We start from the raw sequence: 13,517 nt of genomic DNA on the forward strand, positions 1-13,517 counted from the left end.
CTGACATCTCAGCAACCACATCGCTATTGACAATAGTTAGAACGATTTTGTATGACCAGTTCTGCATATCATAGCCTTGCCATAACATTGGTCCTTTGAGCGGCAGAAGCGGGTCCTTCGTTTCAAAATGTTATATAATAAAATAATAAATATGAGGTAAAGCCCTTGAAAGCATTCCCAGTAGAATGCATTCCGATTAGGTTTTGTTTATTATCTTGTCGTTGCTTGTAAACAAACATAGAAATCGTCCAAATATTGAACATATGAATGAAGAAATATGTAGTACTTATAATAATTGCTTGATAATATTCAGAACAATAGTTTTTAATCATTATTGAATATTATTATTCTCGAAAGTTTAATCACGTTACGTGAAGTTCCGTCAATTTGCCAAGGCACTATCCCATACACCACTAGTTTTTTTATATTTGTTACAAGCAATAGATCATATGTAATATGTATTATGTATTCTCATGAATATTTTGTGATGCAATATTAATTGCATTATTGAACAATGATTTTGGTAGAAGTTTCCATTTTTTTAGTAGAAGTTCTAAAGGTTGTTAATGCACACAATCAGACAAATGCTGGAGTACAACAAAGAATTTCTATATTTGGTGGTTTCACTTGTGCGTTATTTCGACTCCTATATATAATAAATTTCAATCTTTACAGTTTCTAAGATTTCCAATGAGATCCAATAAAGGTGCATCGATAAATCTTAACCCGTCTCTATATTATATTGGCAGGCTGTTTGATGTTGAAAATACTTCAAGGTGCATTAGTATCGTTCATCCATGACTTATAATTTCCTGCATTCTTCACCCAAGTTTGACTCCCGTTTAATTGTGTTTCGCGCGATTAATATAATATATTTAATTAAAGAGAAAAAGCAATAAAATAAAAGAATATTATTTCTCAGGTTACTTCTCTCCAGTCTCTACATCGGCGCATAGAGCGGCGTTTGTTTACAAATTAATTATTCGATAATAGGAAAAGTTTATCATTAATTTTTTTCTAACGATAAGATCGACCGTGATTATTTTTGTTCACATTACGGTCATTGGATGGCAGGGGGAAAGAACCTTAGAAAAGTATTCTTTACTATGATGCTAGCTAATACTGAAGGAATTATTTTTGGTAGATACTCTCTTGAAAAATTAATATTTTGAGATATATGTATTGTATTAGTTAATACTGAATGAATTATTTTTGGTAGATACTTTTTTGGAAAATTAATATTTCGAGATTTATGTATAGTATTTAGCTTTTATTACCTATATCATTAGAGATTAGTAGATATTTCTAAATGTATGATAACAGAGCTTTTTTAATTTGGAAATTCATTATCTCAAAGCTGAACTTACAATATTATGAAATAAAAATAGAGGTCCTCTTAGTTAGTATTAATTATTTTGACAGTATCTAATTATATTTATTTAATCTACTAATAAACAATTAAACTTCTAATGTTAATTCACTGTATAAAAATGACTTGAAGATAACACCCTTGGTGTTATAAAATTAAGAATTAGAAGAATCATATCATTGTAATATAAATTTCATATTCATATACAAAAATCAAAGTAAATAAAATGTTTGAGACTTTATACAATAATTAATATATTTCAGATTTTTATAAAATATAAATTGGGATAGAATAGTAATCATCAATTGACATTTTTGCTGATGACTCTTTTTATTTGGCCATTTTATTTTATTTTCTTTTTTTGGAACAGTATTTATTTCTAATTTATTATTTAAAAATATTGTGCAAAATAAGATAATAATTCTAAAATCATTCAAATTAGCTGTATATTTTATAGATTTCAATCTTGTAAATATTTTCTTACTAGGTTGATTACCTCTGTCAATATATATAGGATCTCACGTTATTCGATAAATTGAAAAAATAATATGGTTCATTAAATTTTATATTACTAATAGAAATTTTTGCTATAATTTGTGAACGATTAAATATTAATTTTCGTTGTAATTGAAAATTATAACGGAAATTCTGTTAACGATATTTGAAAAACAACATCGTACAATTATTAAGCGTGCATTTATTATACGTATATATCTGTTTTTAATTATTTATTTACTGAAGTAAAAAGATCGTTATACTCCTAATATTCTCTTTGAAAAACTGATTTTGTAATATATTTTTTATGGGAATAAAATATAGTTTTATAATCATAAAACGTGTGATTAAGCTGAGAAATACATCTGGATATATAGATAAATATATAGATTATATGAAAATTTATACTCAAATGCATATCATTACTAAGTTATAATCGATATAAGCCTTTTTCCTGGACTAATAGCCCCATTTTTTATTAAATGTTTATCGATTTTTGAGGTATCTTTCTTGGGACTAATATCCCCAATTTTTAGTGAGTTTTAATTGATTTTCGAGGTTTTTTTCCTGGACCAATAGTCCGAATTTTTACTTAGTTTTGATAGATTTTTAGGCTTTTACCCTGGAATAATAGCCCCAATTTATACTGAGTTCTAATCGATTTTTAAGGCTTTTTACTGGACTAATAGCCCAAAATTTTATTTAACTTGCAATTGATAATCAAGGCTTTTTTACTCGACTAGTTTTTATTAATTTTTAATCTATTTTGAATTCCTTTTCCTAATATCCTCAATTTTTTACTAAGTTCTAATCAATTTTAGGTCATTTTTGCTGGACTATTAGCCCCAAGCTTTACTTAGTTTTAATCGATTCTCTAGGACCTTTTCCTGTACTAATAGCCCCAAATTTATTAAGTTCTAGTTGATTCTTTAGGCCTTATTTCTGGACTAATAGCCCCAATGTTACTAGGTTTAATCAATTTTCAAGGTCTTTTTTCTATACCAATATTCCCAATTTTCACCAAGTTTTAATCTATTATAAGGTTTTTTTCTTCGACTAAAATAGCCTAAATTTTTACTGAGTTTTAATCAATTTTAAGGCTTTTTTTCTGGACTTCTAATAGCCCTACATCTCCAATTTTTACTGTTTTAATAGATTTATAAAGCCTTGTCCTGGACTAATATCCCCAATGTTTACTCAGTTCTAATCGAATTTTAAGGCCATTTTTCTATACTAATAGCTCCAATTTTCACTTAGTTTTAATACATTTTTTACAAACAGTAATATTATACAAAAACATGTATTACATTATTTTGTAGGGAACTGTGATAACATATCTTATATAAAAAATTAAACAAATCCTAATTGTGATGAAAAATAACTTTATGATAAATAATTATATTCTGAATAAATTTATTGGATAATTTATTATTCTACTTCTTATTAGAAAACTTTATATATATGCGAGTTATGTATATACTAGTGTCTATAAATTATAGTTACTCCAACCTTTGAAACGTCATCTTCTCTACAGTTCATATTTACAGATAACATCACCTTATAATCAAAATAGAGAAAAATCTATCCAGCATCAGTAGTATATCAAATATCTATTATATCAAAACACCTTCCTTCCAGGTCGGCGCCAAGATCTCATCGAAAAATCACTTGAACCTCTAATCTTACTCTAAAATCGACCAGTATCTCTCGAGACTAAAACCAACACTCCATAGAGTCAAAAATCAATCGAAAACTATTTTCTCTTGTCTTTTAGACTTTTAAACTTTTAGAAGAGATTCGTCCATTCTCTGTTTGAAATGATCTCAAACATTCCACATGACACAAGAAATGTGTTCACATGTAGATGATGATTTGACACAAATCGCATGTGCTGTTAAATTGTCTGACAGATGAAAAGATTGAGACTGTGATTTTAGATGGAATGGTTTCACGGATTTTGGTGATGGAGCTGGTGGGTAAATGATACATTATAAAAAAAAATAAACTGCTAATAGATATTTTGGATATTATACAATAATTTTCACGTTTATTCTAAAAAGACATCATGTAAAATTTTAAGTTCAAAGCCCGGTGCACACGACGCCAGTATTTCTTGTAACATATTTTCTGTCAAGTCTTTATCGTAAGGCGAGCGTATTTAAACTAATTACTGTAAAATATGACTCTAGAATTTCATTATTTTTATTATTATTATTCTGTTTAATTCTTATAAATATGCGATAACACAATCACATAGATTTTTTCTAATACGTATATTTTTTATATTTAATTCCAATAAAATAGTTTCTTTATACATGCTAACCTTACGATAAAAACTTGACAGAAATTATGTTGCCAGAAATTCTGACGTCGTTTGTAACGGGCTTAAAATTTAAAAATAAAATTTATCTTATAGTTGACAGTATTTCTGAATTGGACTAATGTATTACAAACTTGAGATGTATTGCAAGTGAGTTGGGGTGATCTTTGAAGGAGCATTTGTACTTGCCTCAGTTCGTTCGTATTCATTTTATCGTTCATTGCGTTCGTGTTGGCGTCTTCTATAGATCAGCCAATTTGGAATATTATACAGGATTTTGATTTTTTTTTAATAATATGGTTTCCTTATAGAAATTGTCTGGTCGTAGCTCTATGATAAGAACTGATACTGTATTTGATAGTCAGCGTTGTCTGCTAGATATCAAGCAGTAGTGATATCAGATTTTCCTCTGAGAATATTAATCTCAAACACAATTCCAAGTGAAAATAGCATTTTAGGTATTATTGTAATTTATATTCACATATTTGCAAAATATTCAACATAATCTCATCATAAAGTAAATTGCCAACAACTGCGTTGTGTTCAACAAATACTAGTCTAAGAAATAAATATAATAGTTTAAATTCAAAATGGTAAAAAATGATAGTAAGAGTACAAATATTAACATTAGTACTTGAAGTATAAAATTTGGAATAACTTATACTATGTGAATTGTGGGTCTGAAGCATAAAAAGCACTTTAAAATTATTTAGATCACTTTTTGCAGGATAGAATTAAACTAATATCTATTTTGTGAACATCAACACATGTAAAATTTTCTTTCTGTAATATTAACTTTATATTGCGCTTTAGTTGTAATAGTTTTACCCTTATACATACAAATTTCGATACTCAATTCTCACCTCAGTCAACCTGGTATCAATTAGTAGTGATAACCGTTCCTGTTACAAAATATAAATCTAATTTTATAACAAGTGAAAATAGGCTTTTGGGGATGACTGCAATATATTTCGCATATCTGTTTGAAATTATTTCATATCAGAAAGCAAATGGTCAATCACTGGGTTGCCTTTCAGAAACTCTGGGTTAACGAGTTTACTTCGCAACAGCTCATGGACAACAAAAATTTTAATGAAAATTGAAATTTGTAATAAAATTGTAACAGTTAAGTGTCAAAGTGGATAGCTGGATTGAACTAAAATATTTTATTTTTAAGTATGAATAGCTTTTTATTGAAAAGCAATTTCTCTTGATTTATTCTTATTGATTAAATATTATATTCCAAATTTCAGAAAGTTCATGCAACTTGCTTGTAAAATGCTTTTTCCCACCTCATATTTTATACAGTTTTGTCTCAAAATATTCTCAATAACTAGACCTTGCCAAATATATTTTATCTTACAAAATATCTTACAAAATATTAATAATTATATCTTATCTTTATTCATTTATTAGACCATCAAAATATACAATAACATTTTATCATTATCTTATACATTTTATGTAAAATCTTATCCATTTTGAAGATCCCCCAATAGATTATTTTCTAATGCTATAATTTATTTTAAGTGAAGATCTTCAGGCCATTTTTTCAAAAATTTCTATTGTTTTTGCATGGCGAGTATACTCATCAATACACAAAATTCTGCCACTACTCCAAAAATATACCTCAATCACAGTTAAAACACTTGTTCAAACACTTTTTCCAGGTGAACATCAGCTTTGATAATTGTGGACAATGGTAAGGATTCGTGTGGTTCTTCCTTGGGGAAGTGGGAACTTCATGTTAAGAAATATGCTTTTGTCTAATAAATTCCTTATCAGCTCTCTATCTATTTCATTGTGTTAATTTTTTTCGGCTTCGATTCTTCTATTTAGAATATTTCGAGTTGATGCGCGCTGACACTTCTACTTGGGCGACCGTATGTTCCTATATCGCGGCTCGTGCTGGTCAGATTTTTTTATCATTTTTTGAATGACTTTTTATAATCGCAGAGTTCAATAGATTTAATATGGTTTTATTATGAGATTAGTTATGACTTGGGTCGATCTTTTAGTTTCGCGTACAATAGACGTTTGATGGCGATGACGCGTTTGATCGAAATTGGATGAAAGGATAAGTATCTATAGGGAATTTTGGAAATATGGATATAAAGAAATGACTTTTGTTATATTAAAAATCTATAGCATTACTATGGTTCTATAATATTCGTCATTTATAAGTTTGATGCACTATTTTATAAAATACTTCAGGCGTGTCGATTACTTATTTTTTTAGTTTTATGACAACATATGATTTTAAGATGATGAGATTAACATGTTAAATTGATTACAAAAAATATTTTAAAAAACATACTTATTATATTATATTTATTTATTATATAATATAGTATATTAAAAAATCTGTTCACACACACATACTTTTTCCAAATTTGGTCTCATTCGATTCAGAATGGTTTGAAACGTCGAGAAAACATAAAATTAGCAAATCGATTTTTTTATGAAAATATAAACTTCTCCTTTGGGAAGTTAATAAAATATAAACAATTACCTGAGAAGATTTGCACTTATTCACTAATAGATGTTCAGTTTATAAATAATCTCAATATTCCCGATTCCTGTAAATTAAGTTGAGAAGTTGTGCTGATTGGTTCTTGGCAAAGGCATTTCCAGCCGTTTCGGAGATTCGGAAAAAGTGCAAAAACAACCAGTTTTTGAAAGAACTGCACATCCGATTATAATGATTCACAAAACATATTGGTTGTGTTGCCTGTGTGGAGAATTGATTAGTTTTTAAAGAAGACATTATCGGCAATTTCAACATATTTAAAAAGCTTCAAAATACCCATAAAATTCAAATTTTTGATTTGTTCAAATCTTCGAAATTTTTCAAAATTGAAAAAAAAGGTTTTTAAAAAATATCGCAAATAAATATCAATTAAATTTTGTTTACTATTTTTTCGTTTCTTGTACATACTCGTATATAGATTTGATCAAATTTTCGAAATTTTTCAAGATTGAAAAAAAAAGTTTTTCAAAAAATATCGAAAATGAATATTAATTATCTTTTATCTTGTCGTCTTTTCATTTCTTGTAAATGCATATAGATCGTCGGCCAAATATATGCACTTATATTATATTTGGTCTATAAAATACAAACTTGGCCAATATGCGAGTTCATAAATAAAAAGCCAATAAGAAATATAAATTTAAACGATGAAATTTATAGTATATACATTTTAACTTCCCATATGGTAAATTTTAATAATCGCAAACAAATCGAAAATGAAATTTTTTATATATCTTTACGTTTCAAAGGTTTTTAAACGGAGAAGTGATTATTAAAGTTTTTGGCAGAGACAGGTCCAGCCATTTGTCAAAAACTAGTAAACACTTCTCCCAATCATTACTAATTGAATGTTTTTTAGTTCATTCAAATCGGATACTTCGTTCTCTCAAAAAGTTGATTTCTATTTTCTTCACTCTTTGCTCCGTATCTCCGAAACGGCTGGACCTGCCTTTGCCAAAAACTAATCAGCTCTTTTTCCTATTAATAGGAATCGAAAGTTTTTTGAACCATTCAAATCGGTTGATCCGTGCGCCCGAAAACGTGACTGGAAATTTGTATCCATACATACATACACACACACACACACACATACACACACACATCAATTTTTTCTGAAGTATGCCAAAATGTTCAGAAACCTTCAAAACGTCGAGAAATGTAAAAATTTTCAATTTCGATTTTCGGCCCATTACAATAACTTACCCTACGGGAAGTTAAAAAATGCCATTTGGCGGTCCAAAATGGTCAATTAGACATATGCGCATCAAATTATCAGATATTTTATAGAGATTTTAATTGGTTGTTAATTATTTTTGTTCTTCGAATGTTTAATCACAGGAACGGAAAGTTCCAGCAGTTTTTCCCTAGACACAATGCTATTTACTAGTTAGAAATAATTCAGAAATAATGTATTCGTAAATAGGTACTCTGACTAAATTATATACTCTGATATAGTTATGGTTTCCGGCTTAGGCTTGCACCAAAACCATTTTAATGTTTTTTGCATTGATTATGATAAAAAATCTATCAAAACTGTGTACATTATATTTTACGATGTTAGAAAGACATCTAAAGAACATTCAAATGCCATCATCTGGTCCCAAGCAAAATGCAATAGATCGTCACCGGTGCGTCACTCCTTCTCCTGCTCACATCAGGATGTTCTAATTCAGCAACGGCCTCCATCATGATACCAGTTCTAATAATAGTAATAATAATAATAGTGTTATGACTTGTAGGGCACAAGAGTGTAGATATCAAAGTTCATGCAAAGATCTTCCCATGGCTTCTAAGACCGGCGTAAAAATTGTCCATTGTATTCGGTATAGCATTGTGTTCCAATCGTAGAGTAAAAGATATAGCCATTGTTCATTATCGATATTATTCGATATTATTCGATACTCATCAGAGCCGATAAAGAGGAGAACAATACACGCACGTGATATGCTGAAATAATTTGATGCTTATTTTTCATTATCTCCAATGGCTTAAATATTTCGAAAATCTTTTAATTAGTCATTCATGTGAGCATTTTCTTGCACGATCATCACATTAACATGGAAATAATCGATCGTCATTTAATACGGTTCAGGAGAAATGTTATATGTCACTCTAGAAGAATTTTTATTGATCTTGAGCTTCTCCCTCAAGATTTTGCCACAAAATTTGATTTGCTAATTTAATGTTTTCTTATCGTTTATCTATTTATTAACTTCACGTAGGGTGAGTTATAGTAATGGGCCAAATAAAAAATGAACGTTTTTACATATCTTCACAAATCAGAGGTTTCTGAACATTTTGGCATACCTTAGAAAAAATGGATGTATGTGTGTGTGTGTGCGGATACAAACTTTCAACGACGATTTCGGGAACACCGTTCAACCGATTTGAATAATTTAAAAAACATTCGATTCGTATTGATAAGGAGATGTGCTGATTAGTTTTTGATGAAGACAGGTCCAGTGACCTTGGACATATGGAGCAAAAAGTGCTAAAAATGCTAGTTTTCAAAAGAATGGATCTACCGTTTTGGATGATCAAAAAAATAAAACTTGATGATGACTCGTAATGATGGGGAGAAGTGATGGTTAGATTTTGGCAAAGGCAGGTCAAGCCGTTTTGGAGTTAGAGAGCTAAATGTGCAAAAAATGGCAGTTTTTGAGAGAACTAAGCATCCGATTTGAATGATTTAAAATTGCTTGTGTTAATGAAACGATTGCTTTTAGAAAAAGAAATTTTTTTTCGTGCGGGAAGTTTTAGCAATTTTCCTTAAGGCACGATGCCAAACACCAATAGGTTTATTATTGCATTTTACACCCAATGATAAAAATAGAATATTATACAGATCGATTGGACTTTTTTTTCTTTATTGAATTTAAGCTTTTTTTATAATATAATATTTACACCTTCCCAAATGGACAACAAATAAAAATAGGGCTAAATATACAAAATCATTTGGCTATTGACAAAAATTTTGAGATTAATAGAGGATAATATATAATGTATTCTCAAGAGGATCTCTGTCAAATGAGTTTGGCTGATCTTTGAAGCGGCTTTTATACTTATCTGTTTAAGTTGCATTTAATTTTTTACTGTGCAGATGATGGCGTATTTATGGATTATCGAATTTAATTATTTATCTAACCATTGACAGTAATTTTGAGATTAATAAATATATAACGAATTTTCTTCTTATTGTGGTCCTGGTAGTATTCTGGCGGAGTTCTGTTTTAAAGGTGTTTGGGTGATCTTTGAGACGGCTTTTGTACTTGTCTGAATATGTTTGTATTCCATCTTTTACTGTACTAATGACGTTTTTATGGGACATTCCATTTTTAACACTTTGGGTAATTTATTTTGACATCTTTGATTTTTACGATGCTGATAACGGCGTTATTATGTATCATCTATTTTGCAACATTATGGGTCATTTATTTTGCCATCTTTAGTTCTGCAAAAGAAATCAAACTCCAATTTGACATCAAGAAAAGTAGATATCCTGTAATAAGCTTTTACAATTTTGATAATTTGAATTATATTGTACCATCATATGTGGATCATTTATTAACAATATTTTTCTTTATTTGATTGCAAAATTGTTGATAAAAAACTCAAACTCAAAATATGCGAAGTTTTTAAAATCTAACGTAATCATATTTTCCAAATGCTCAAGTAAATTATAAATGACAGAATTGCATTGAGTTTTGTTTAAAGCTCACTTGACTATTCAGATATCAAGCAGTAGTGATATCTATTTTTACATGAAAATATTGATGATATCATATTTTCAAGTGAAAAATGTTTTCCTCTATTACTACAATAAAATATCATATGTCAATGTTAAATCAAATATTTATCACGTACATAAAATAGATTGGATAAAAATTGGGTTTCTTTCAAAAAAAGTCATGCGATTTAGAGAAAGTATCATTGCAAACAAACTTTTTTTTTATTCATTCAATATTATACAACAGTCAGAGTTATTGACAGAACTCTATAAGTTATAGGGCTAAATTATATATAATAATAATACAAAAAAATAATGATCACAGAAAGAAACAAAAAATAATAATAATAAATAAATAAATAAATATGAATTACAAATAAAAAAAATAAATAAATAGGAAATAAAAAAACAAATTGTAGTAATTGCTCCAAATACCATCAAAAATAAAATATCAATAATTATCCAAAATGAACAAATTCAAAAATAATTGACCTAACAGGAAACATTGATCATTACAAGATCAAAATTCTTTGTAATATAAATTTAATGATATTAGTTACAGCAACATTATTTATCGCGTGCATATTAAACAATTAGTGAAATTCAATTATTAAAGAAGAATAAAATATGATATGTTTACAGAAGTTATTGAGAAAATTATTGATATTTCATCCAAGTAAGGAATCTCCCATTCACCAATCAAAAAAAAAAAAAATATGTATTACTCGTATGAATTGTTATTCATATCTCGATTGAAATATGTAGATTGGCGTTCGACTATAAAAAGCGAATCGTTTTTTGCAAGTGCTACATTTGGGTCTTTTCAATGCAAATATGATGAATTTGTAGTCACCTTGCATATGATATTGACTGACAAATTTAATTTGGTATGTGCCAAAATTCAATATCAATACCATAAACGGATTATTTGCATATTATGTATTGTGTGGGAAAATCGAACTTGGGTATATATATATATATATATATATATATATATATATATAATGTTTAATATGAACAAAACAGCACTCAGATTTTTTAACACAACTTTATTTTATGATTACAAACGTTTCGAGACCAAGATGGGCCTCATCATCAGTGTAATTTCAATAACAGTTACTTATTACTAAACATTCTTTAATATTTTATTTAAAACTATATTTTGACTTTTTAATATAAAACATCAACTATTCCTTGCATTGGCAAGTGACAATTGTTTCGATCAATGCTTGACACAAACAATAGCTTGAGAGAGTCTTTTATTAATAATCAAAATAATTTTCATTTTGTATCGATTTTTATTAATACAGTCTTCTGTGTTAATGTTGTTTACATACCTATTTAATTCTTTAATATAGAAGTTAAGTTGTCCAAATTTTCATTACATACTATTAGTCCAAATTGTTTTTATTTACTATCTTGTCTAGTCTGTGATATTATCATAGATACAATTTATCATCTATAAGAAATCTATTTAGTTTTACCACATACATAATGATTTACAGAATAGAATGAAATTTGGGCTTTAAGAACGTTACCATTCGAAACTGCTGGTTCGTTTACTACTATAGACAAATATAACACATTGTTATAAATTATTATGAATAAAATGTTATCCATTCCCTGAATTATCCGAAGGAACGTGCTCGTTTATTAATAGTCTTCGAACATATCAAAAGTTAGAACAATACGATCGTCTGTCTCATCGAACACTTGCCAAGAATTGTAATCAGTTTGGTGCCATCCTGAGTAAAAAATGTTTGTTGACCGCAACTATTATGTGTATGGTCACATTTTAATTTATTACAATGTTAGATATCATTGAAAAAAAATTATACTATCTGGACAATGAATAAGGTGCACTGATTTAAATTAAATCAATTGTATGTCTCCCAAATTGGTGAAACATATCTTTTATTGTTGGATGGATGTAAATTGAATTTTTGATTTAAAAATAATAGATTCTTCCAAAAAGTAGAAATTCAATTGAGTTTTTACTTTTTGTCGCCATCTGCTAAAAATATTGACATGTTCATGAAACTGTGAATTTTAGTTACAACTCATAAAAATATAGAGTTAGATATCATAAATTGAAGCTATCGAACTTTTCGCAAGTTTTTTTTTATAATTAACGATATATCTTTGACTACATTCAATTTACTATATCTATAAAATTCATGAATTCAGAAATTAATTTTATAATATCTATTGGTGTAAATGTTGCGCCATTGAAAGTGAAAAAAAGTATTATTATCCTCTTTATGGTCGATTATAACTTATTTTGGTTCAAGGAATTATATCATAGTTATGGGTATTTTAAATGAATAAATAATCTTTTTCTTTTTTTTCAGATTTTGAAATGACCAACCCTATTGGTGTTTTTGGCTCACATCTAATGGTAAGTCTGTATTTTTTCATAATAATAATATTGCCTAAAATTGCGTTTAATTATTGATCATTATTTGTTGATGTTCTTTAATGGAATAGGCGCAGATAATAAAAAAATTGAGTATTATTTAAAATTTCATATTGGCTTGATAAAATATTCATTAACCACGAAATTTCATACTAATATGACTTAAATTTACCAGTATCTTGAAAATAAAAATCTCTACAAAATTCTCTATTGAAGATAAGCGAAATTTTTACTCAATTATTCAAAAACATTTTAAACATATCAAATAATTTAGTAATTTTCCGAATTTAAATGTCGGCAGTTTTGAAACAATAATTAAAATTATTTATTATGGTAATTTTGCTCAACTATGGTCATGTGATCAATATGTATCAAACTAGTTGTAAGTCGCAATTATAGTCGCAATTAGTCTCAAGACAATAAATTAGAATCGCTTAAATGGACAGCGAAATTTTAAACTTTGCTGAAATTTTTTCATTGAGTTAGGCTTATTCCATTTTAGTATGTTATTCCAGACTTCAAAATTTAATTACTGATCAACAAGATTTCCAGACATTTTTCGAGAAGTTTTTAAATTTTTGAAATCGATTCAAGCTAGAAACGTGGACAAAGAGATTGACACATTTCTGTTAATTATGAAGAATCGGCTTTACTAATCGT

Source organism: Ctenocephalides felis, unplaced genomic scaffold, assembly GCF_003426905.1.
Source record: "Ctenocephalides felis isolate EL2017-DRISC unplaced genomic scaffold, ASM342690v1 CF-g0.4_SCAFFOLD_03572, whole genome shotgun sequence".
NCBI lineage: Eukaryota > Metazoa > Arthropoda > Insecta > Siphonaptera > Pulicidae > Ctenocephalides > Ctenocephalides felis.